The sequence below is a fragment of the Choloepus didactylus genome, chromosome 19, assembly GCF_015220235.1.
Source record: "Choloepus didactylus isolate mChoDid1 chromosome 19, mChoDid1.pri, whole genome shotgun sequence".
Taxonomy (NCBI): Eukaryota; Metazoa; Chordata; class Mammalia; order Pilosa; family Megalonychidae; genus Choloepus; species Choloepus didactylus.
In genome coordinates, this window is record NC_051325.1 from 4157378 (window position 1) to 4184407 (window position 27030).

Here is a 27030-nt window from a genome sequence, read left to right on the forward strand (position 1 = left end):
TGCTTGACATGTGGCATTTTGTTTTCCTAAAATTGTTGGGAATTTTCTAATATTCATAGAGCAATATATATCATTTTTAAAGTGTTAGTGGAAGTATTGAAAATGAGATAATTAAGCAGTCACAGTATTCTGATTCAGTGAAAGTGCTCACTAAATGTAGCTTGACTTTTATTATGAGTAAAAACTCAATAAATGGAAGCTGGTGTCAATGGACAATCATCTTAAAAGCATTGAGCAGATCTGGAAATATATTGAAGAATTCAGCATTCAGATATAAGAAAATTATTGAGAAATATACATCAGAAAAAAATACACAAAGCCATTTTTCTCACCCCAATCCCACCTACATCTCATGTCCATGGCCTTTTAAAATCTGCTGAATTTGATGATGTACCCTGTCCTGAAAACCCATAAGCAGCTCATGCATTGCCACTTCCTTGATGCCTTGGCTTGTCTCTCAAGGACCCACCCTTGAAGCCCTGATGTTGCTAAGAATGACTGCTGTGTAGTATTAATTGAGCATCCTGAGCATCCCTTTACAACACTTGTGTGGTGGACGATCACTGACCGATATTAATGGGAGAGAGACTTGTTTAGCTTTTTCTGTTTAGGTGATAATCCATAATCACTGCTCCCAGGTCCCTGAACAACTAGCCAAATAATTACCACCATTGTATTCATATATATCTATATGTCAGCCGCCTTTGCTCTTCATATAAAGTGAACAAACTAATGGGGAATTTCTGGGTTTTCTGCTGTTGAATAAAAGAAGGCCAAACAATTTCCTAATCTCCAGTTTCCTTGTGTCCCTTTCTTACATCGAGCAAAATAATTATTTAATTGGGAGATTATTTGGAAGGTTTTTCCTGCCAAAAGCCTTTGTTCAAGGAAAAGTAGCAAAGGAAGGCCCCAGAGACAAGTGGCCTGCAACTGTCCAGAGCAAGCATTAGTCAGTGCCGTCACCTACACATTCCTACCAGGGCATCTGAATGACTTCATTAGAAAACCTGCCTGGAGAAACATCTTGCATCCCACTTCCCTACCATTTACAACCTGCATATTTGTCTTCATAGAATATTGAGAGAACTGAGTGCAGTACATGTCTCAAGGTTTTGTATGTTTGATTCATTCTTTATTCCATTCTAATTGGTGGTCAAACTGAACAACTCTACAAACTTCTATGACCAGTGTATTTAAAATTCCAGATGTCAAGATGAATTGATACTCTTCATGTTTCATTTTGACCAACAACTCCCCAAATTGTATCCTGCTGCTGGGGGGTGTACAGTTCTATAGATATCTGTTGTCTTGTTAATTTAACTTACTATTCACCATCTGTGTTTCATATTGATCCTCTGTTTTGATGTCCTATCCATTGATGAGAATAGTGTAATGAAGTCTCCAACTATTGTGGAAGTGTCTCCTTCTCCCTTCAGTGTTGTCAGTGTGTGCCTAATGTATTCTGTGGTTCCTGGTCTCAGTGCATAAAGATTTATATTTGCTTGACCTTCTTGATGAAGCCTTGCTTTTGTTACTATATAGTGTACTAATTTGTCTCTTTAATTTGTTTTATAATTGAAGTCTGATTTTTAATATGCTAGTATAGCTACCCCACTGTTTTCTGGTTGTTGTTGTTGCATGAAACAGCTTTAACTGACATTTCACTTTTAAACAATTTTTGTCCTTATGTATACTGTGAGTCTCTTGTAGGAAGTATATAGATGGATCCTTTTTTTTCATCCATTCTGCCACTATAAGTCTTCTTATTGGGGAGATTAATCCTTTAGCATTTAATATTTTTACTGTAAGGACAGTACATTCTTCTACCTTTTTGTTTTTACAGTTTACATCATATCTCATTTTTCCCCTCTCTTCCCTTTTACCATCCAAGATAGTCTTCATTTCTTCATTGTTCTCCAAACCTCTCTCTCTCTCCTATTTTTCTACTAGCCTGTAGCACACCATTTGGCATTTCTGGTAGAGCAGGTCTCTTTCACAAACTCTCTCAGCATCTGTTTGACTAAAAATGTTTCAAACTCTCCCTCATTTTGAATGGCTGTTTTGCCCTATATAGAATTATTCATTGGCAGTTTTTTTTTTTCTTTCAGTATCTTAAATGTATTTTACCACTGCATCCTCATCTGCCTGTTTTCTGCTGAGAATGATCACATTAGTCTTGCTGCTTTTAGGATTCTCTCTTTGTCTTTGACATTCAACAATCTGATTAGTAAGTGCCTTGGAATAGGTGAATGTCAGTCTTTTTTTTTTTTTTTTTTGTGGTTTCTGCCCTTCTTGGTCCTGTAATTTATGTCTTTAGTAAGAGTTGGGAAATTTTCAGTGATGATATCCTCCATTATTCTTTCTGCCCCTTTTCCCTTCACTTCTTAAGGGACACCCAAGGCATGTATATTTGTGTGCTTCATGTGGTTATTCAATTCCCGTAGACCCTGATCATTTTTTTCATCTTTTCTCTATGTGTTCCTTTGTGTGTTGGATTTCAGATTTACTGTCATCTAGTTGTTCACTATTCCTTCTCCCCTTCAGATCAGTTGTTGTAAGTCTACATTGTGTTTTTCTCTCTTCTATTCTGCCTTTCATTCTGATAAATTCTGCCATTTGTTTATTTAAACATTTGAGCTCTTATGTTCACTCAATGTCGTCTTTATGTCCTTTATCCCTTTTGCCACATCTTTCCTCAAAACAGTGATTTAATTTTGAATGGTGATACCATGTGTGTTTGAACATCTTTAATTCATTGTTTTGACTAATGAAACTCATTCAAATTGTTCCTTTGCCTTGGCCATATTTTTGTTTTCCTCATGTGGCTCATATTTTTGGTTGTTGTCTAGGCCTCTGATATCCTTCATTAGTACATCCTAGAGGTCATTTTCATTATTTTACCTAGGTTTTTCTTGTTGGTTGAATTTTTTCACTATCTGTTCTTTGGCATTCAGTTCAACTTGTTCTTTACCTCTATCATAGCTTCTGTTTGATCAGAAATGTTTAGCCTTTGTTTTGCTTGTTCTTTCCCTGCCTGTAAGTCTATCTCTCTGCCCATTTGTCAGATTAGCTCCAACCCTCAATCTTCCCCCAACACCAGACACCCACAGCAGCAAGCCTCTTGGGGTTAGGCACTTGGCACCTCTGTGTTTTTAAAAGAATTCTGCTGACTCCCAGTGTTGCTCCATTTTCTACTGTGTAGCAAGCCCTTGGTTTCTTTTAAGACATTGCATCAACCATTGGGTCCTCCTTAATTGTCATCTTAAACCTCCTCTGTAGGTTGTGTACACCAGCTCAAGTAGGCTTGCAATAAGTTATGGGGAGGTTCTGAGAAGTCTTAAAATTCCCATGTACTTTCTACTCTGTGCAGCTGATGGTACTCTTCAGTGACATAATCATCCTCTGAAGAGTGGATCTGAGGCTTTGTTGGACCAGGTGATGCAGAATTAACCTCTTCGAGTCCAGCTGAGATGGGCCATCTGTGGTTTAATTACCTTTGGAGCCTGTCTGACTCTCCTGGGGCAGTGTTTTGGGGCTCAAATTAACTCTTGCAGCCAGTTTGATGTTGGCTGGAGTCCCTGTCTTAAGGATCAGGGCTTAAGCTGTGAGGATCCTCTGCCCTCTTTCCTAGGCAAAGTCTGACTCAATGTGGGGCTGTGACCCTCACTCTCACTGAAGAAGAGGACTCTCACAGCTGCCATAGATTTCAGCCATCCCCCAGGCTAATATTGGGCCATAATTTACTATGTTCTCCAAGATTTGGATAAGAGCTTTCAGACCCAGGGTTGAAAACAGTCCCTGACTGATTTCTCAGACTCTTAATCGTTCATTTATCTGGTCCTTGAAATGCCCTCCACTATCCCACTCAACTCCAAGTCATGTGACTCTGTCTCATTTTATACTCTATGTTCTGGTAGGGAGGTGAGAGGAATCCCAACTGCTGGTTCAGTGATCCTTCCATGCTGTGTGAGTTCAAGTGAGGGGAAGGTGAGAGGACAAGCTGGTCCACCACAGAGTTCTCTTAACTGATATCTCTCTTCTTCTTCAACTCAATGGTAGATTCAAATCTGTTATAAATAAAAACTCATGATTAGGAATCAACTCCAGAAAACCTTTTTTTTGCTCAAATGTGAAATTTCTGTCTGTAAGCCTAACTCTGCGAATAAATCCGTCATTCTCCCCTCAGAGTGGGACAGGACCCCCCAGAAGAATGAGACTTTCTGGCAACATGTGACATAGATTCCAGGAATGAGTCTGACCCATGCATCAAGGGATTGCAAATGCCTTTTGACCAAAAGGGGGGAAAGAAAGGTGAGAAAAGAAGGTTTCATTGGCTAAGAGATTTCAAGTAGAGTCATGAGGCTGCCGTGGAGGTCACTCATATGTAAGCTTCACCTAAATATGCCAAATGACAACAATGTGATAAGCCAAAGTCAGCAGTAGTCCTGAAAACCTTACAGAATACACATATCCATATGTGAGACAACATAAATTTTCACTAAGTTTATTCTTCAGAAATATAAATCCTTCAGGGAATTCCTGTGCCAGGTAGTACCCAAAACCCAGAGGCAATAACCTCTTCAAGAACATCAACCAGATGTGTCCCCTTTTCTCATAAATTCAACACCCCTTTACAACATGAACAAGTGGGGATGGTCACTGCATAGACACACATGAAGGTCAGGAAATTGATTAAACTGGAGGAAGGAGCAGCAACAGACATAATGGAAATGATTGTGAATACTGAGTCTCTATAATTTTCTTTTTCTTTGTTCCTGGGATTTTAGAATAGGTAGAGGGAAAGGGTTCAAACAGTTGAAATCTATCTCACAGCATCCTCTTAGGTTTGTCCTGAGTCACTTGTTAAATTGTAATTTCAAGGTTATCACTTTCATATATATGTTATATTACACAATAAGGAAATCACTGAAATTGTGGTATTCGAACTCATAACAACTTTGGAAATTTGTATATAGCAACTTGTTAAATCATACTTTGATAGATACTCTTTTTAATAGGAACTTGTCAAAATTAATACAATTTATGTATCAAATGATATTATTAACAAAATTAAAATGAATCCAAAGTTTGGAAATTGATATTCACTATTCATAGAACTAATAATGTTCTTATGTCCAGAGCATATGCAGAAGACTGATAGTTTAATATTAACCAGAGCTGACAAAATATGACCAGACATATTACCAAGAGAAATACACAAATGTGTAATAAACATTATAAGATTTGCTAAAGATTATTAGGTAAATGAAAATTAAAACCACTACTACATACAACTACTCACCCTCTCTTTTGTTATTTTTATTCTTTTGTTTATTGTTTTTTATCTAATTGCTAATTTATCTTTTGTTAATTGTCATTGTCTAAAAATTAATCTCTGTAATTGGTGAACATGCTGAGAAGCCAAAACCCTCTCAAATTAAAAGTATTTTATGGATATATAATAATGAAATGCAATGATAGGGGCTGTGTTGATAACCCAGAAAAAGCACAAAATAAGAATCCATGGTTTCATAAATGCACAAATGCTATCATTACAACTTTTGTCCCTCAAGTCACTCAAATCTGCTCTGGACACTGTCCTTTCTGAAGGCCACTAACTCCAGAAATTACTGAATTATATGAGAAAGTACAAATAGGGCCCCTCCCTCTGCTGCAGAAATACATCCCTGACCACACCCTGCAGCCCTGAGAGAGAGCCCCAGCATTATTTCCCAGGTCAACACACTTACTGACTGAGATAGAACACAGGGAATTCTCCATGCAGTTTTTGATGGGATTTTATTTCTGTTTTAAAGGGAGAATGTTTTTTTTTTTTTTTTTTTTTTTTTTTTTATCAAAGGGGGTAAGAAAGGCTACAGAATGAGTTATCTGTGGCTAAGAGATTTCAAATAGAGTTTAGAGACTGTCTTGGCAGTTACTCCTATGCAAGCTTCAGATAGATATACCAAATGGCCATTTGTGATAAGCTCAATTTAACAGAGTCCTGAAAACCTTAAGGAATAGCCATGCCCCTATATTAGATTCTATAAAAATTTCACTCGACTCCTCCAGGAAAGTAGGTAGAAAGCCAGGAACTGCGTGGACTGGACACCACAGAGCAATCTGTCTTTGGGCATACTTCATACAACACTCATGAAAATGTCGAACTGCTGAGATCAGCGAAATCTGTAAGTCTTTGCGGCCAAGGGACCCGCGCCCCTCCCTGCCAGGCTCAGTCCCGTGGGAGGAGGGGCTGTCAGCTCCGGGAAGGAGAAGGGAGAACTGCAGTGGCTGCTCTTATCGGAAACTCATTCTACTGATCCAGACTCCAACCATAGATAGACAGAGACCAGACACCAGAGAATCTGTGAGCAGCCAGCCCAGCAGAGAGGAGACAGGCATAGAAAAAAAAAAAACAACACGAAAAACTCCAAAATAAAAGCAGAGGATTTTTAGAGTTCTGGTGAACACAGAAAGGGGAAGGGCGGAGCTCAGGCCCTAAGGCGCATATGCAAATCCCGAAGAAAAGCTGATCTCTCTGCCCTGTGGACCTTTCCTTAATGGCCCTAATTGCTTTGTCTCTTAGCATTTCAATAACCCATTAGATCTCTGAGGAGGACCCTTTTTTTTTTTTTTTTTAATCCTTTTTTCTTTTTCTAAAACAATTACTCTAAGAAGCCCAATACAGAAAGCTTCAAAGACTTTCAATTTGGGCATGTCAAGTCAAGAGCAGAACTAAGAGAGCTCTGAGACAAAAGGCAATAATTCAGTGGCTGAGAAAATTCACTAAACACCACAACTTCCCAAGAAAAGGGGGGTATCCGCTCACAGCCACCATCCTGGTGGACAGGAAACACTCCTGCCCATCGCCAGCCCCATAGCCCAGAGCTGACCCAGACAACCCAGTGTGACGGAAGGGCTTCAAATAACAGGGACACACCACAAAACTGGGCATGGACATTAGCCTTCCCTGCAACCCCAGCTGATTGTCCCAGAGTTGGGAAGGTGGAGCAGTGTGAATTAACAAAGCCCCATTCAGCCATCATTTGAGCAGACTGGGAGCCTCCCTACACAGCCCAGCAGCCCAGAACTGCCCTGAGGGGACGGCACTCACCTGTGACATAGCACAGTCATCCCTCAACAGAGGACCCGGGGTGCACGGCCTGGAAGAGGGGCCCACTTGCAAGTCTCAGGAGCCATACGCCAATACCAAGTACTTGTGGGTCACTGGCAGAGACAAACTGTGGCAGGACTGAACTGAAGGATTAGACTATTGCACCAGCTTTAAAACTCTAGGATCATCAGGGAGATTTGATTGTTAGGGCCACCCCCCCTCCCCGACTGCCCAGAAACACACCCCACATACAGGGCAGGCAACACCAACTACACACGCAAGCTTGGTACACCAATTGGGCCCCATAAGACTCACTCCCCCACTCACCAAAAAGGCTAAACAGGGGAGAACTGGCTTGTGGAGAACAGGTGGCTCGTGGACGCCACCTGCTGGTTAGTTAGAGAAAGTGTACTCCACGAAGCTGTAGATCTGATAAATTAGAGATAAGGACTTCAATTGGTCTACAAACCGTAATAGAACCCTATCAAGTTCAGCAAATGCCACGAGGCCAAAAACAACAGAAAATTATAAAGCATATGAAAAAACCAGACGATATGGATAACCCAAGCCCAAGCACCCAAATCAAAAGACCAGAAGAGACACAGCACCTAGAGCAGCTACTCAAAGAACTAAAGATGAACAATGAGACCCTAGTACGGGATATGAAGGAAATCAAGAAGACTCTAGAAGAGCATAAAGAAGACATTGCAAGACTAAACAAAAAAATGGATGATCTTATGGAAATTAAAGAAACTGTTGACCAAATTAAAAAGATTCTGGACACTCATAGTACAAGACTAGAGGAAGTTGAACAACGAATCAGTGACCTGGAAGATGACAGAATGGAAAATGAAAGCATAAAAGAAAGAATGGGGAAAAAAATTGAAAAAATCGAAATGGACCTCAGGGATATGATAGATAATATGAAACGTCCAAATATAAGACTCATTGGTGTCCCAGAAGGGGAAGAAAAGGGTAAAGGTCTAGGAAGAGTATTCAAAGAAATTGTTGGGGAAAACTTCCCAAATCTTCAAAACAACATAAATACACAAATCATAAATGCTCAGCGAACACCAAATAGAATAAATCCAAATAAACCCACTCCGAGACATATACTGATCACACTGTCAAACACAGAAGAGAAGGAGCAAGTTCTGAAAGCAGCAAGAGAAAAGCAATTCACCACATACAAAGGAAACAGCATAAGACTAAGTAGTGACTACTCAGCAGCCACCATGGAGGCGAGAAGGCAGTGGCATGATATATTTAAAATTCTGAGTGAGAAAAATTTCCAGCCAAGAATACTTTATCCAGCAAAGCTCTCCTTCAAATTTGAGGGAGAGCTTAAATTTTTCACAGACCAACAAATGCTGAGAGAATTTGCTAACAAGAGACCTGCCCTACTGGAGATACTCAAGGGAGCCCTACAGACAGAGAAACAAAGAAAGGACAGAGAGACTTGGAGAAAGGTTCAGTACTAAAGAGATTCGGTATGGGTACAATAAAGGATATTAATAGAGAGAGGGGAAAAATATGGCAAACATAAACCAAAGGATAGGATGGCTGATTCAAGAAATGCCTTCACGGTTATAACTTTGAATGTAAATGGATTAAACTCCCCAATTAAAAGATATAGATTCGCAGAATGGATCAAAAAAAATGAACCATCAATATGTTGCATACAAGAGACTCATCTTAGACATAGGGACACAAAGAAACTGAAAGTGAAAGGATGGAAAAAAATATTTCATGCAAGCTACAGCCAAAAGAAAGCAGGTGTAGCAATATTAATCTCAGATAAAATAGACTTCAAATGCAGGGATGTTTTGAGAGACAAAGAAGGCCACTACATACTAATAAAAGGGGCAATTCAGCAAGAAGAAATAACAATCGTAAATGTCTATGCACCCAATCAAGGTGCCACAAAATACATGAGAGAAACACTGGCAAAACTAAAGGAAGCAATTGATGTTTCCACAATAATTGTGGGAGACTTCAACACATCACTCTCTCCTATAGATAGATCAACCAGACAGAAGACCAATAAGGAAATTGAAAACCTAAACAATCTGATAAATGAATTAGATTTAACAGACATATACAGGACATTACATCCCAAATCACCAGGATACACATACTTTTCTAGTGCTCACGGAACTTTCTCCAGAATAGATCATATGCTGGGACATAAAACAAGCCTCAATAAATTTAAAAAGATTGAAATTATCCAAAGCACATTCTCTGACCACAATGGAATACAATTAGAAGTCAATAACCATCAGAGACTTAGAAAATTCACAAATACCTGGAGGTTAAACAACACACTCCTAAACAATCAGTGGGTTAAAGGAGAAATAGCAAGAGAAATTGCTAAATATATAGAGACGAACGAAAATGAGAACACAACATACCAAAACCTATGGGATGCAGCAAAAGCAGTGCTAAGGGGGAAATTTATAGCACTAAACGCATATATTAAAAAGGAAGAAAGAGCCAAAATCAAAGAACTAATGGATCAACTGAAGAAGCTAGAAAGTGCACAGCAAACCAATCCTAAACCAAGTACAAGAAAAGAAATAACAAGGATTAAAGCAGAAATAAATGACATAGAGAACAAAAAAACAATAGAGAGGATAAATATCACCAAAAGTTGGTTCTTTGAGAAGATCAACAAGATTGACAAGCCCCTAGCTAGACTGACAAAATCAAAAAGAGAGAAGACCCATATAAACAAAATAATGAATGAAAAAGGTGACATAACTGCAGAGCCTGAAGAAATTAAAAAAATTATAAGAGGATATTATGAACAACTGTATGGCAATAAACTGGACAATGTAGAAGAAATGGACAATTTCCTGGAAACATATGAACAACCTAGACTGACCAGAGAAGAAATAGAAGAACTCAACCAACCCATCACAAGCAAAGAGATCCAATCAGTCATCAAAAATCTTCCCACAAATAAATGCCCAGGGCCAGATGGCTTCACAGGGGAATTCTACCAAACTTTCCAGAAAGAACTGACACCAATCTTACTCAAACTCTTTCAAAACATTGAAGAAAATGGAACACTACCTAACTCATTTTATGAAGCTAACATCAATCTAATACCAAAACCAGGCAAAGATGCTACAAAAAAGGAAAACTACCGGCCAATCTCCCTAATGAATATAGATGCAAAAATCCTCAACAAAATACTTGCATTTCAAATCCAAAGACACATTAAAAAAATCATACACCATGACCAAGTGGGGTTCATTCCAGGCATGCAAGGATGGTTCAACATAAGAAAAACAATCAATGTATTACAACACATTAAAAACTCGAAAGGGAAAAATCAATTGATCATCTCAATAGATGCTGAAAAAGCATTTGACAAAATCCAACATTCCTTTTTGATAAAAACACTTCAAAAGGTAGGAATTGAAGGAAACTTCCTCAACATGATAAAGAGCATATATGAAAAACCCACAGCCAGCATAGTACTCAATGGTGAGAGACTGAAAGCCTTCCCTCTAAGATCAGGAACAAGACAAGGATGCCCGCTGTCACCACTGTTATTCAACATTGTGCTGGAAGTGCTAGCTAGGGCAATCCGGCAAGACAAAGAAATAAAAGGCATCCAAATTGGAAAAGAAGAAGTAAAACTGTCATTGTTTGCAGATGATATGATCTTATATCTAGAAAACCCTGAGAAATCGACGATACAGCTACTAGAGCTAATAAACAAATTTAGCAAAGTAGCGGGATACAAGATTAATGCACATAAGTCAGTAATGTTTCTATATGCTAGAAATGAACAAACTGAAGAGACACTCAAGAAAAAGATACCATTTTCAATAGCAACTAAAAAAATCAAGTACCTAGGAATCAACTTAACCAAAGATGTAAAAGACCTATACAAAGAAAACTACATAACTCTACTAAAAGAAATAGAAGGGGACCTTAAAAGATGGAAAAATATTCCATGTTCATGGATAGGAAGGCTAAATGTCATTAAGATGTCAATTCTACCCAAACTCATCTACAGATTCAATGCAATCCCAATCAAAATTCCAACAACCTACTTTGCAGACTTGGAAAAGCTAGTTATCAAATTTATTTGGAAAGGGAAGATGCCTCGAATTGCTAAAGACACTCTGAAAAAGAAAAACGAAGTGGGAGGACTTACACTCCCTGACTTTGAAGCTTATTATAAAGCCACAGTTGCCAAAACAGCATGGTACTGGCACAAAGATAGACATATAGATCAATGGAATCAAATTGAGAATTCAGAGATAGACCCTCAGATCTATGGCCGACTGATCTTTGATAAGGCCCCCAAAGTCACTGAACTGAGCCATAATGGTCTTTTCAACAAATGGGGCTGGAAGAGTTGGATATCCATATCCAAAAGAATGAAAGAGGACCCCTACCTCACCCCCTACACAAAAATTAACTCAAAATGGACCAAAGATCTCAATATAAAAGAAAGTACCATAAAACTCCTAGAAGATAATGTAGGAAAACATCTTCAAGACCTTGTATTAGGCGGCCACTTCCTAGACTTTACACCAAAAGCACAAGCAACAAAAGAGAAAATAGATAAATGGGAACTCCTCAAGCTTAGAAGTTTCTGCACCTCAAAGGAATTTCTCAAAAAGGTAAAGAGGCAGCCAACTCAATGGGAAAAAATTTTTGGAAACCATGTATCTGACAAAAGACTGATATCTTGCATATACGAAGAAATCCTACAACTCAATGACAATAGTACAGACAGCCCAATTATAAAATGGGCAAAAGATATGAAAAGACAATTCTCTGAAGAGGAAATACAAATGGCCAAGAAACACATGAAAAAATGTTCAGCTTCACTGGCTATTAGAGAGATGCAAATTAAAACCACAATGAGATACCATCTAACACCGGTTAGAATGGCTGCCATTAAACAAACAGGAAACTACAAATGCTGGAGGGGATGTGGAGAAATTGGAACTCTTATTCACTGTTGGTGGGACTGTATAATGGTTCAGCCACTCTGGAAGTCAGTCTGGCAGTTCCTTAGAAAACTAGATATAGAGCTACCATTCGATCCGGCGATTGCACTTCTCGGTATATACCCGGAAGATCGGAAAGCAGTGACACGAACAGATATCTGCACGCCAATGTTCATAGCAGCATTATTCACAATTGCCAAGAGATGGAAACAACCCAAATGTCCTTCAACAGATGAGTGGATAAATAAAATGTGGAATATACACACGATGGAATACTACGCGTCAGTAAGAAGGAACGATCTCGTGAAACATATGACAACATGGATGAACCTTGAAGACATAATGCTGAGTGAAATAAGCCAGGCACAAAAAGAGAAATATTATATGCTACCACTAATGTGAACTTTCAAAAATGTAAAACAAATGGTTTATAATGTAGAATGTAGGGGAACTAGCAGTAGAGAGTAATTAAGGAAGGGGGAACAATAATCCAAGAAGAACAGATAAGCTTTTTTAACGTTCTGGGGATGCCCAGAAATGACTATGGTCTGTTAATTTCTGATGGATATAGTAGGAACAAGTTCACAGAAATGTTGCTATATTATGTAACTTCCTTGGGGTAAAGTAGGAACATGTTGGAAGTTAAGCAGTTATCTTAGGTTAGTTGTCTTTTTCTTACTCCCTTGTTATAGTCTCTTGGAAATGTTCTTTTATTGTATGTTTGTTTTCTTTTTAACTTTTTTATTCATACAGTTGATTTAAAAAAGAAGGGAAAGTTAAAAAAAAAAAGAAAGAAAGAAATTGATCATGGGGATGTATGCACAATTATGTGATGATACTGTGAACTACAATAAAGTACACTGTTTATATTAAAAAAAAAAATTCACTCACTAAGTTTATTCTTCAGAAACTTAAATCCTCCAGAGTGTTCCTATGCCAGCTAAGTACCCAAAACCAGTGGCAAGAACCTGTTCAAGAATATCAACCAGATGCAATCCTTTTTTCCATATTGTTGACACCCATTTTCAACATGAAAAAGTTAAGATGGATACTACCTAAACATCCCTGATGAGGAGGAAAGTGACTACACTAGAGGAAGAGTAGCAACAGACAATATCAAATTTTTTAAAAAAGGATTTTCAATGTTTAATCTCTACATAATTTTCTCTCTTTTTTTCCTAGGATATTAGAATGGCTAGAGTGAAGAAACTGAGACAGTAGAAATGTGACCAGTGGCAATGTGTGATATTTCTCTATAGCTAATTGTTAAATTGTAATTTGAAATTTATCACCTTTCTGTATTTATGCTATATTTCACAGTAATGAAATAAAATGTGGAACTGTAACTCATAACATTTCTTAATATTTGCTAACTAATTGTTAAATTGCACTTGGAAAGTTATCTCTTTGTTTATATGTTATATTCCACAACTTATAAAAGAGTTATTTTCTGGAGAAAATACAATATTGAGCATATAAATGGATGTGAGTGGAGAGCACTGAGACAAATTTGGATATTTGCAACAGTTCTCCTTACCAGGATGTCTTTGTGCTCACAGGTGTCCAGTGTGAGGAGCAGTTGGTGGAACCTGGATGAGATTTATTACAGCTGGGGTGTCTCTGACATTCTCATGTGCGGCTCTGGATTGAAATTCAGTAACCACTGAATGGATTGGTTCTGCCAGGCACCAAGAAAGGGGCTGAAATGTGTTGGAGTTTTAGAAACTGAAGTAGGTACTAAGAAGTACAGATTCCACAAAGTGCTGATCCACCATCTGGGAAGAAAACAGAAACACATTTTATCTGTAAATACATGTACCTTAGAGCCCAGGTTATAGCCTTGAATTACTTTATGAAATACTCAGTGAGCAAGAGGCATGGGGAAGCCAGAAGCAAGCATTCCCTTCAGGGTGTTGGGAGGGGACTGGCCTGCAGGGGGTGCTCAGAGACTGCAGAGCACAGGGTCCAGCTCCAGGTGCAGGTGCTGATTTGATGCTGATGGCTGGTTTCCTGTCTGCAGCCAGAGCTTCCTCTCTCTAGATTTATGGTTCTCTGACTTGCACTGAAGTCTCTGGATTGGAAAATGTTTGTTGTAATAAGAGGAAACATCCTCACATATTAAATTTAGGCTTGCATACAGAATTTGAATTTTTATTTGATATCCTGCTTAATTTGGGGTTATATTCACTAAAACAGTAAGAACACAAATCAAGTAATGATCAGTCATTTTGTGGTTTCTCTGTTTGGGAAACTTGGTGTCTTTAAAATTCTCTTCTGAGTGGCCTCTTCTGAGAGAAAGGCTCACTTTGCTTTGCCATCAGAAGTAGCCTTCAAGTTTGTTGTCAAGCACACTTTACTCATGATGTGGGCTTTGAACACCTAATCCAAGAAGGCTTTTATTTTAGGGTAAATCTTAGAATATAGGAAATTTCACCATCATCCACACACATTGACACAAACTATTATCTTGTAATAGAAAACAGTGTATTGTTAAATTGTGGATGATGACTTCACAAAATGCAACTGGATAAACTCTTTACATTTTCCCCCATATCCTTTTCCTTGGGACAAGGAGGACTTATAAACTGACACAATTTTTCTTCACTGTTTAACTTTGGGAAACCTCTTATTGGTGTCCTCAATACCATGGGGGATCAATGAGCCACTGACCAGCTGGACAAGTCTTTGTGTGCTGAGACATCAGGTACTGGATTGGAGGGCCATGGGTCTGCCAGAGAGATGTGGTGCCTGTAATGTCCCATCCTTGCTCCAACTCTAAATCTGAAAGACAGTGTAGGAAAATTGATGAGTTCATTATATTCTGAAAGGTCAGTTTCATCCTGGTCCACCAGAAAACTCCCTGAACCTCATGGAACTTCTGTTGCTGGGACATCCTTGTGAACACACATTTCCTGTCTCCAAGACAGATCCATATTTTTTTAAAGTCCATGTGATGTCACTGCTTCTACCTCCCTACACCAGGTATCTCTTAGATGTGAAATTAACTCTGTCTTCACACCACAGGACAATTTTTAATTGAATAATAAGAACACAGTAATATCCACAAAATATGTGGACAATGCTGAGAAAACTGATCACACATGATTCCACTGCCAAGGAACTATTTTCTTGGGAATGTTCTGAGCCAGCATACCCCCTAAGAGAGGATCCTGCATCCTATAACTCACAATGCTCTCTGTTTCCTTTACCCCAAGCCAATACACTCTGCCCTGCCACCGAAAAACAATTTTTATTTGATTTTTGGGTAGACATTCTGAGGATTGTCATTCTTCATATACACTTCACATCCATGCTCACTTTTCTTTCTATCTCCATAAACAATGTCTGTCCAGTTTCTTCCAAGAAAATTACCTTCTCTTTCCCCATGCTGAAGAATGAAGAGGAAGAGTTAATTTCCTCATTGTTTCTCAATGATGAACCAAATGATTGTTCAACAACTTCATAGTCTATGGTGTTTTCCTGGACAGTTCCAAGAAAGAATGATCTTTCTTGGAATCTGTTATTATCTTGCCACTTCTTTCTTAGTTTCCCCTAATGATGTCATAATTTGTAAATTGGCTCCTAATTTTCTCCATTATCCCCAAGCTTGACATTGTTTTCTGTCACTTCAGTGCCCAGTTTGTGTCCTGCTTACCTTGCAACATTGACCCACACACTTCTTCCTTGCTGTGACATAACTTCTATACAGTATGCTCTGAAGAAATGTCTAGTTCTGCCTTCTCATTCCTTTTTCCACTTGATGGTGAGGTACTTCACATTACCCAGTTTTCAAGGTGACTGACCATTTTGCCTCATGCAGTTTTCCCCAAGCTACTGATGTACTTCTCATAACCCATCTTCCCTACAGATTTAGGTCTTTATGCCTCACTCACATGCCCCTACATTAATGACATACCTCCCATACTCCTGTTCTCCAGAAGTTAGTTTCATGTTCTGTGTTTTGGCTTATATTCCTCATGTTTGTAGTGAACATTCCATTCCTCTATTCTCTAGGGACAAATGATCCCGCTAACTTACCTCTCTGTCAGTGCATTCATGATGTACCTCCCATGTCCCCTTTTACCCAGATAACAATATCCGTTCTGCTTATAATCTACAAAACATCAGAACAGATCAACCTTCATTCATTTAAAGCAACTCCAGGCCCCTGGTGTCCCTGAGCAGGCAACTTCCTTCTGAGCACAATGTTGTGATTCAATCATGTGTTGTACCTGTCCTATGCTGACCATATCCTCACTTGGACCTCTGATTTGTAAATCTTTTAAGTTATACCTCAAAACATATTCATTAATATGTATGATTCTTTCAGCATGAAGAAATGAAAAGACAGCAAAGACTGCTTAAACAATGAGGATGTTTGTGATCTCATGAACAAGAAATGGAGACGTGATGGGTTCCAGGCTTGGTTAAACCAATGGGGCATATACTTGTAAATTAACTCTTCATATGTTTCCACTATGATACATCTCGCATGGCAGCTTTATCCTCCAGTTGATGACAATCACCTGTGGTCATGGTGTCAGCAAGACAAGGACAATATGTAGATATGAAGAGGGGCTGGAAAGGGTTGGGATTTCTACTAGAGTGTTCTTTTGGTGGTCTATAAATGCCTTGAGACATGATCTCTCCTGCTTCCCTGCTGGAACCATGTCACATGCTCAAAAAGGCACAAATTTGGAAAATAAGATTGCATAATTAGACTGACAATTTTAACTTATGAACTGATATGAATCAGTTCCTATGCAGATGGTTATTTGAATTATTTTGTTTTATATTCTGTGGACAAAATAAAGTGATTCTTTTTAGTACAGTACTGATATATTTTTCATTCTCTTATTTCATCTAAGGATCTATATCCACATTATCAATGAGACATTTACCAAGAACTAAAATTAATTTTGCATAAATTTTAACATACCATCTCACTGACAATTACCAAGGTGTGAACATGATTATTCAAGTATCCTAACTGTGATTATGTGCATCAAAGAGAGGCTAGAGAATAAAAACCTGAGTACAGTGAAACCTTATATAACAGTAACATGAAATTCAGGCAAAATGAATATTTCCCAAGAATAGTGTTCTGAGACCATGATTCATTAAAAAAAGAACTCAAACAAAAATATGTGAAGAGGCAGGTGTTGTCCATGAGTCTAAACAGGTAGGGGGTTGATCTTCCTTTGTCACACAGATGTGACAATTTGGGGCAAGAACAGAACAGGTGATCCTTGTGCAATCGTGGTGGTGAGAGATAAGGGTTCACAAAAGGGCTACTGAGAAGCTAAATTGTAATCCTATCAATATATTTATTTTTGGAGCATGATAGGCATTTCTCCTTAGACTTGTAATCATTATTAGTGTTGTTCAAGTCACATGCATCCTTCTACTCCAATCAGCCTTTGTACCATGGACTCAAGGGTTCTCTGGCCTGTTCTACTTCCTCTGCAGTACTGTAATCTGCAATCATCTTGCTCCTACTTCCACCCTGTGTCCTCTGGCCTGACCTGTGTCAGGTAAGGCAAGGTGAACCACAGGGCATATGGTAGATGGGAAAACAACAGTCTCCCTCCCACCACACCACCTCTTATTGGAAGATGGTTGCACACTCATAGGCCTTGAGAACTCTAAACGTCATGGGGCTGCCAAACACATAGCTTTCAAAAAAATGGTTGCTATGGTCATCTTAGCAGGTGTCATGGAAAATCTAGGTGTTTTTACTTACCTGTGCACGAAAAGAACTATGTGTAATCACTAACTGGATTTTCAAAAAAAGTGGTTGAAGAATAAAACTGCACAGTTACCCTTGAAAAAACAAAATATCAGATGGCTGGTTCAAGAACTGCTTCTACCATAAAAGTTTTGAATGTGAATAGATTAAACTCATCAATTAAAACATAAAGATTGGTATAATGAATTAAAAAGTAGGATCCTGCAATATGGTTTACAAGAGACTCATCTTAAAGCCAGTGACACAAAGCAGTTGAAAGTGAAAGAATGGGAAAAAAACAGAGTTCATGCAAGATGCAGCCAAAAGTAAGCATGGGTAGCAATACCATTAACAGACAAAATAGACATAAAATTCAAAGATTTCATAAAAGACAATGGAGAACCCTATTTTTAAATAAAAGAGACAATTCAGAAAAAAAGAAATAACAATTACATATGTTTACACACCCAAAGAAGGTGCTGTTAAGTACATGAGACAAACATTGGCAAAACTGAAGGAGCAATACCATTTCTACAAAAAAGATGGGACATTCAATACAGCACTCTCTTCAATAGATAGAACAACCAGACGCAGGACAAATAATGAGACACAAGACTAATAAGGAAATTCAGCACACAAAGCAGAAGTAAAGAGATCCAACTTTTCATCAAAAGATTGCTACCAAAAAAATACCCAGGACCAGATGGCTTGACAGGGATATCTTAGCAAACTTTCCAAAAAGAACTGGCAACATTCTGGCTCATACTCTTTCAAAAAATGGCAGAAAGAGGAACACTACATAACTCATTTTATGAGGTTAATGTCACTCTAAAAGGAAAACCAGATAAAGTTACTACAAGAAAGCAAAACTACAGGCCAATCTCCCTAGTGAATGGAGATGCAAAAATTCTCATAAAATACTGGCAAATCAAATCCCAAGAATTATACAATTGAAGGAAACTTCCTCAATATGATAAAAATCCATAAATGAAAAATTTACAGCCAGTTTGGTACTAAACAGTGATAGACTGAAAGCCTCCCCCTAAGACTTGGAATGAGACAAGAATGTCCCCTGTCACTGCTATTATTCACCATTGTGTTAGAAGTCCTAGCCAGAGTAATTCAGAGAGGCATAGAAATTAAGGCAACAAATTGGAAATGAAGAAGAGAAACTGTCATTGCAGATGATATAAAATTATATTTGGATGACAAACCTACTTGAGCAAACAGACAGATTCAGCAGAGTGGCAGGACACAAGTTTAATGCCCAAAAATCAGTACTGTTCCTATATACTAGTAATGACTTAACTGAAGATGTGATCAAGAAAAAAAATACTATTCAAAATGGCAAACAAAAAATCCAAGTACATAGGAATAAACATAACCAAGGATGTAAAAGAACTCTACAGAGAGAAATTTAAAACTTCACAAAAAGAACTGAAATAGAACATAATTAGGTGGAAAGATATTCCATGTTCATGTATAGGAAGGCTAAATGTCATTAAGATTTCAAATCTACCCAAATTCAATTCCATTCCAAATTCCAAAAACCTAGTTTGCATACTTGGAAAATTAGTTAACAAATTTATTTGGAAGGGAAATGGGCCTTGAATTGCCAAATCTTTCCAAAAGGAATGAAGTGGAAGGGCTTACACTTCCTGACTTTTAGTCTACTGTAAAGCCACAGTGGTCAACAACATGGCACTTGCACAGGGATAGATATACTGATCAATGGAATTGAACCAAGAATTTGGAAATAGACACCCAGATCTTTGGTCAACTAATTTTTAATAAGGCCTCAAGTCCTTTGAACTGGTACAGAACAGTCTTTTTAACAAATGGGACTGGGAGAACAAGATATTCATATGCAAAAGAATGGAACAGGAAACCTGACTCATACCATATACAAAAAATTAACTCAAAGTGGAACAAAGACCTTAATGTAAGAGACAGTATGATAAAACTCCTAAAAGATAATGTAAGGAAGCCTTTTCAAGACCTAGTAATAGGAGGTAGCTTCTTGGAAGTTATACTCAAAGCAGAAGCAATAAAATAAAAAATAGGTAATGTGGAAATCCCCAAAATTTGTGCCTAAAAGGACTTTGTCAAAAAGGTGAAGATGCAGCCAAGTAAATGGGAAAAAACATTTGGAAAATATATGGAAACAACAGAATTATATCCAACATATATAAAGAAATCCTACAATTCAACTACAATAGTATTAACTGCCCAATTATAAAATGGCCAAAATATTTGAAAATACATTTTTTTTTCCAAAGAACAAATATATATGGCTAAGAAACATATGAAAAAGTTCCCACCTTTACACTCAGGGCTGCCTTAAACAAAGCATCATAGACTAGATGCCTGAAACAATAGGAATTTATTGTCTTACGGTCTTGATGCTAGAAATGTGAAATTGAAGTGTCCGCAGTGATTGGCTCCTCTGCTGTCTCTAGAGTTGTGTTGGTGTCTTGTCCATCAGAATGTTTTCCTCTATCTCTGCTCGGTCATCTGTACCTTTTTCCACATTTATCTCCTTATAATTAACCTATTCATATAGGGCTAAGGACTTAATTCAGGTGTACATAAATGCAATCTGGTCTCCTCTTAAGTAATAATGTCCTCAAAGATCCTACTTACAAATGGCTTCATGTTCACAGGACTGAGTGTTATGACATAAACATATCAGAGGTCATGATTCATTGCATATTATTCTTTGGCCTGCATTTAAATTAGTGCAGGGCCCCAAAGCCATGAACTTCCCCTTTGCAAATTCCCTTCATGTCATACTAATACCCCAAAATTCTTATGCCATTTCAGTAAGAAATCTATGGAAAAATAGCTTATATATCAGTTATGGGTATTGTCCATTACAGAGAATCTTCTTCTCTCTCTTTGTAACTTTAAAATATGGAAAATCAGTCATCTGTTTCCAAAGAACAAGGGTAAGACAAGCATAGGGTAGACATCCTCAATGCAGTGGGGAAAGAAAGGGTCACATTTCTAAAGCAAGTCCAAAACCCACTGAGACCCATTCCATTAGATCTAAAATCAGCAGTAACTTGTCCTCCCAGCTGTCTTTGGAGCAGCAGCCCTACATTCTCCATGGTGGCCACTTTCTCCTTGACCCTGGGGTGGCAACCAAACTGTCCTTAAAACCTGAGGAAGTGATCCCACACTCATCAAACAGCAGGGTCGTGGCCACATTGTCTCCAATCTCTGGATGTGCCTGCCCTTTCTGAAGCCAGAGCAGCAGCCCTCCTCTCTTGGCCACAGGAGGTCCCTCCACCCCAGAACTTTCATCCATTTTCCTGTGCTTGTAATCTTCCTTTATTTGGTTCTGACTCTGTCACATTCTCACACTCAGTTTAGGCTGGCATGATTTCTGTTGACAAAATAATCAAACAATTCATTGGTGCTCCATGCAATTTATGCAGGTACAAACCATCAGGCATACGGTTCCCTGCAGACCTTGCCTGGAAAATTGAATCTCCTTTCCTGACACCCCATGATGGATCATTGTATCCAACTGTCATACATGTAGCCTCTTAACAAATATTGGTTCAGCCACACACTCATCCCCATTTCCAGGGAAACCTACCAAGATGACTAAATTTTTCTGTTTGTTTGTTACTTCTCCCTGTAAGTGTATCAGAGATTGCCAAAAAGTATGACCTGGATGAGCTGAATGTTATTCATCAGTACACATTTCTTTTTCCTTCTTGTCCCCACATTCCTGGCCCATGTTTAGCTATTGGTTTCAGGACCATACCTAGTGATGTCTTCAGAGATCATATTCCTCTCTTTCATGGTGTCTTGATTCTCCATCACAATGTTTCATTCTTCCTGGTACTGGATCTGCCAGACCCTGTGAGAGACTGCAGTTTTAATGAGAAACATGTCTTCATGGAAATGCATACTATGATCCATGTTTCTGGAGTAGATTGTCTATCTCTAGATACCCATGCAGGAGCCAGTTACTCCTTCAGCTATGCTGTGACTCCTGAGAAGAGAGCTGTGAATTTCTTGCTTTACATGGAATAAGGGGAAGTCAGTGTGTGAGCCTAGACAAAAACCACCAAGTGCAGAGAGAGAGAGACCTAAGCAGTAGGGAGCATTCAAAACACACCAAGCATAGACTGAGTAGGAGCCAGTGGTGTCTGTGGAGGTGTGTCCTGCATGGAGTGGAATTTCCCTGATACAGCAACCCTTTGGGACCTCGCTCTACATTTTATTTTAATGCTTTTTCTGAATAAGCTAGTGTATCTATCAGATATGTTTTTTTTTCCCATGGGGATTATAAATTAAAATTGTATAATCATTTATTAGATTTCAAAAGCTTGTTGTAGATATTGAGTTGATAAATGCATCCTGATGCCTCTGTTTCTTTGATTTTCTGATCCTACTCTTATCCTGAAATGGCTCCTTCTATCTCATTCTAAGATCACAATTGTGCTTATATCTAGTTATTTTTCTTATTTTCTTGGCAGAGTCTCTTTGTGCCCTTATTATTAGTGGGATAAATTTCTGTTCTTATTATTTGCTCTCATTACCTGAATACTTTCAATATCCCAGCTACCAGTTTCAGGTTATACTTGTTTGCATTAATTTTATTTTCAAATTCTTATTTTCAAAGCTGGTGACCTAAGCCTGAGTTATCTTCTCAGTTGCTGAGTACTTTGTCCATTTGTCTCAGGCATATGTAACACCAAGTGAAAAAAAATCTGTTATACTTTTATTCTTCTGATATGTTATACTCTGTTTCCTTTGTATCCATATATGTGTGCCTCCCTATATATTTGTAAATAAAATAATTTACATGTTGAATTAAATTTACAATGGGGCTTCTCTGCATTTACATTGTTGATAGTCATTTTATTTATTTTGGTTTTCACTGTTTATCTGTTAATATGCTACGGACTATAGGTAAGTTATACTGACTTAATATGTAATGATTTTCAGCAGAGAATTGCCCTATTATTTCTTAGTTGGCATAACTTACAGGAAGATTGAGAACTGAGCTTAAACAACTCATGTATTTTTATTTGGCCTTTATTTCATCATTGAAGAAAATGTTTCCTTTGAGAGGTCATTTGAGATTGTTCAGCATATAGACTCCCTCTGCCACACTCAAGATAGGAAAATCATTATTTCTGTATATCTGTAGAGCAATGCCATGCACATGCATTTCTATAAATTCCTCATGAGATGTTTGTGCACAGAATTCCTCTGCATTCTAGTAATGATTCATGGAAGATGATTATCTTATCATTATGAAATACTTCATGCATTGCAAATGTTCCCAAATTTTTCTGCATCTTGAGAGCACATTAAAATTATCTTTCCCAATTATGCAATTTAGATATTACAAATTCTTCCAATTATTTCTGTTTGGAAAACCTAGCAATATTTATTTGAAAAAAAGGCCATTTAAAATTATCAGGGCAAATTGCATCATAATAGCCCTTATAATGGTTACCCACATTTTTAATTAGTTCACATCTTTGTAAAGACCATAACATCTTCATTGTCTAGTAGTGAAGTGTCAAGATGAAGTGATTCCTCTTCTCTCTCCACTTCTGTATAGTTCACTTTCTGCTTGTTTCAGTAAGGATAGATTATTCCTTCTAGGAAATTAAAATAAGAAGCAGAAATAGAGTAAATTTTAACATATTTCACATCCAGACTCCTTCCTGTGACAATAAGCCTTGCTTTGCATTTTAAAGAAAACTGCAGGCACTGTAATAAAATATTGTCCCCTATTCATTTCCTTCTGGAAACTAGGAATGTGACCTCATTTGGGAATAAGGTCTTTGCAGTTGTATTAGTTAATTTAAGGTGCAGATGGGCCCTAATCCAATGATGGGCACCCTTATAGGAAGAGTAAACAGAGAATAAGAGGGGAGATGTCCATGTGAGAAAGAGGCAGGTATTGGAGTTATGCAACCAAAAGCCAAAAAATGTCTCCAATTGCCAGCTGACCACAGAAGCCAGGAGAAACACACAGAATATGGTCTCACATGATTTTACCCAGGGAGTATTTGTGATGACTCAAATGTGAGTCCTTCTGAAGCAAATCAGGCCAAAGTGTAAAAGATAATATGGACTTCAACTTCTGCATGAGACCAAGGGAAGAGATGCTTATTTGATGCAGGTTCTATATTTTCTGTAGCACACTAAATAATGCAACTTGTGTGGTCAGTTTATTTACATGCCATAATTAAATGGAATTTTTAATACAAAGTGAGATCTGGTGGGTTTGTACAGGTTTGTAGTTTGTAAACTACTGATACATCCCAAATTAATTTGAGCAGATAATAAAAGTGTATTTGCAGAACTCCCCTGTGGAACTGGGGAAAAATGTGGAAATAATGGACTTCTTCACCGGGGTTGTTACTGATATTCTCACAAAGATTGTGGACAGTAGGCCAAGCCCTTGTTTATGGGGCTTTCCCTTGTGAAGATTGTTCCTGCAAAGGAGAGGCTAAGCCAGACCCCTAGTGGTGTAAATCCCACTGGCAACATGGGCTTGACTCCTGGAGATAAGCCTGGGCATGGCATTGTGGGACTGAGAAAATCCTAACCAAAGAGGAAAGAGAAATGAAACAAAATAAAGTTTCAGTGGATGAGGGATTTCAAACGGAGTTGAGAGGCCTCTCTGGGGGTTATTCTTATGCACTGTATAGATATTCCTTACAATTTTTAGTGTGCTGAAATGGCAAGAGAAAGACACCTGAAGTTGTTGAAATGCAAACCAGTAGACTTGATTATTGAAGATAATTATATAACCATAAAGCTTACATGTCAGTGTGTGATTGTGAAAACTTTGTGGCTCACACTACCTTCATCCATTGTATGGACAGATGATTAAAAATATGAGAACAAAATTAAATGAAAAACAGGGTGGGGTACAGGGATGGAATATTTTAAGTGTTCTTTTTTACTTTTATTATTTGGAGTAAGGGAAATATTCAATAATTGATTCTTACTTTGAATGAGGTCTTTGTTAGGTATATAGATTAAAGTTCACAGTAAAAAATAAAAGTAAATGATACTGGTGAGAATGCACAACTATATTCTGTTACTGTGTACAATTGATTGTATATTGTTGCTGATTGTAGGTATGTGAATATATCTCAATAAAACTGTAATAAATAAAAGTGGGTCCTTGCCTGATGCACACAGATCCATTTAGTAAATACTGAGATTTTGAGATGAGAAATACTTTATTTAACAAGGGCTAGCCTCCTGAAGACAGGAGGATAATACATCCCTCAGAACTGTCTTCTTCAGCAGGAAAGATGAAGGATGTCTATTGGATTAAACTCAAGGGGACTCTGGATATAGATTTTAGGGCTATTGGCACATTAGGGAAAGTTAGTAAACTTTCAAATTAAGGATTTCATGTTGTTTATAATCACTGACACTGTCCTCATTAAAATTTTTGGTTGCAAGGTGTTTATTATTACCAAATAATTTGTTTGGAAATAGTGAAGGATTGAAGCTAGAATTTTTGATGGTCAGACTTTTTGCTTTTTCGTGTCTAGTATTTCTTTTTCCTCTTGTTTGTGCACATTTTCATTTCTTTCAAAAGTTTCTTTATGTCCTGTGGTCATCCAAAGTTCAGGTCATTTTCCACCAGTTTCAGTTAATTCTGTGGGAAAGAAGAAAGCAGTGTCTTCTCCTGGGGTTAGGTAAAGCCCTCATTAATCTTGAAAGATGGAATGGAAAGTTTTATCAAGTTAGTAAGGGTGGGGCTCTTTTAGTGGGGAAATGGCAGTTTCAGTGAGTGTGATTTTAACTGATAAAATTAGGCAAAGTTTTCTCCTAGGTTAACTGTCTTTTAACTGCAGATTTATACAGTAAAATTCATTAAGTCTGGTATGGCTGAAACTGTCATAAACATGATTTCATTTATGGAGTGTTAAATGGGGATTTCAGTGAGAAGAGAAATGGGATCTTTCACAACATAGGTAGGGAGAAGCTGCTTAGGCATTAGTGGTCAGGAAAAATGCTTCAGGTTCCACTTACCTATGGACATGTACATAGTTTTCTCCAGGACATTTAGCCTCCTAATCTTGAAACTAGAGATTCCACTTGTTTTATTCCACTAAGTTGTGGTGTTTGGCCTGGAAAGGGTGTGACTCTAAGACACTAAACTGTCTAGAATGCATACACCCAAGTGAATATGCTGATATTTTCAGCTGTCTAATGCTGATAGTCTGTCTCCAGATGAAGTAAAAGTTCATTGTTGTGTTGCATGGGGACTGTTGAAGAGGTGACAGAGGGGATGCCTTTATTGTAGAACTAGTCTGCTTTCTTCCTACAGCATTCAACTTCCATCCTAACCTCGAAATACTTTGGAAAGTGTGATGAAGAAAGAAATAAGCAGTCAGATCAGTTAAAAAGTCCAGATCAGATCTGTGAGTGAAGAAGTTTGTGTTTTGCTTAAATGAAAGTAGTCTTGACACAAATGCTAACATTTTAGTAGGAGCATGTCCAAATTCCTATGTGTGTGGAAGCTCCTTTTAAAAAAAACAAATAATATCATAAAGGCATTTTCCATGGTGGGGCATATTAGAGGAAAATCACATACTTTCATTTCATTCTTCCAATATTTAATATAAGTGCTGTCAGATAACTTCTTGTGATAAAGCTATAATGTCAGAAAGAAAGAAAGCAAACAATCCAATGTGAACCAAGGAATCATGACCTAGGAACCTGACCCCTTGAGTGGCAGCTGCCTCAACTTTAGTGGCAGTTTTGAATAAAGCCTACTGTCCCCAGTCACAAGTACCATCCTTAAAGTCCAAGACATCCACTGTAGCCCCATGATTCCAGAAGAAAAACTGGCATTTCTATTGGGAAGGAGTGTCTGGGAGCCCAATTTACCTAATACCTTCTCTATAGTGACAGAGAAACTCCCTCAATATCTACATCCTCTGCTAGAACTGAATTGGAATGTGATGCCCCTTGACCCTGGGGTTGCATTGAACTGAAGACTCACTGGGTTTTTATCCCATTGTAAGCACTTTGTGGACAGTGAAGGTGTTCATGTTTTTGTTATTTATTTCAAAAATCTTCCAACAAAAAATCAGTCAATGTTGGCAGTCAGTTAACAGGTGTTCACCATGAGGCTAATTTCTGGTTGACCTGCTCCTGTCACACAGGTGTGACAAGTCAGTGGCAAGAAAAAAGCAGGTGTACAT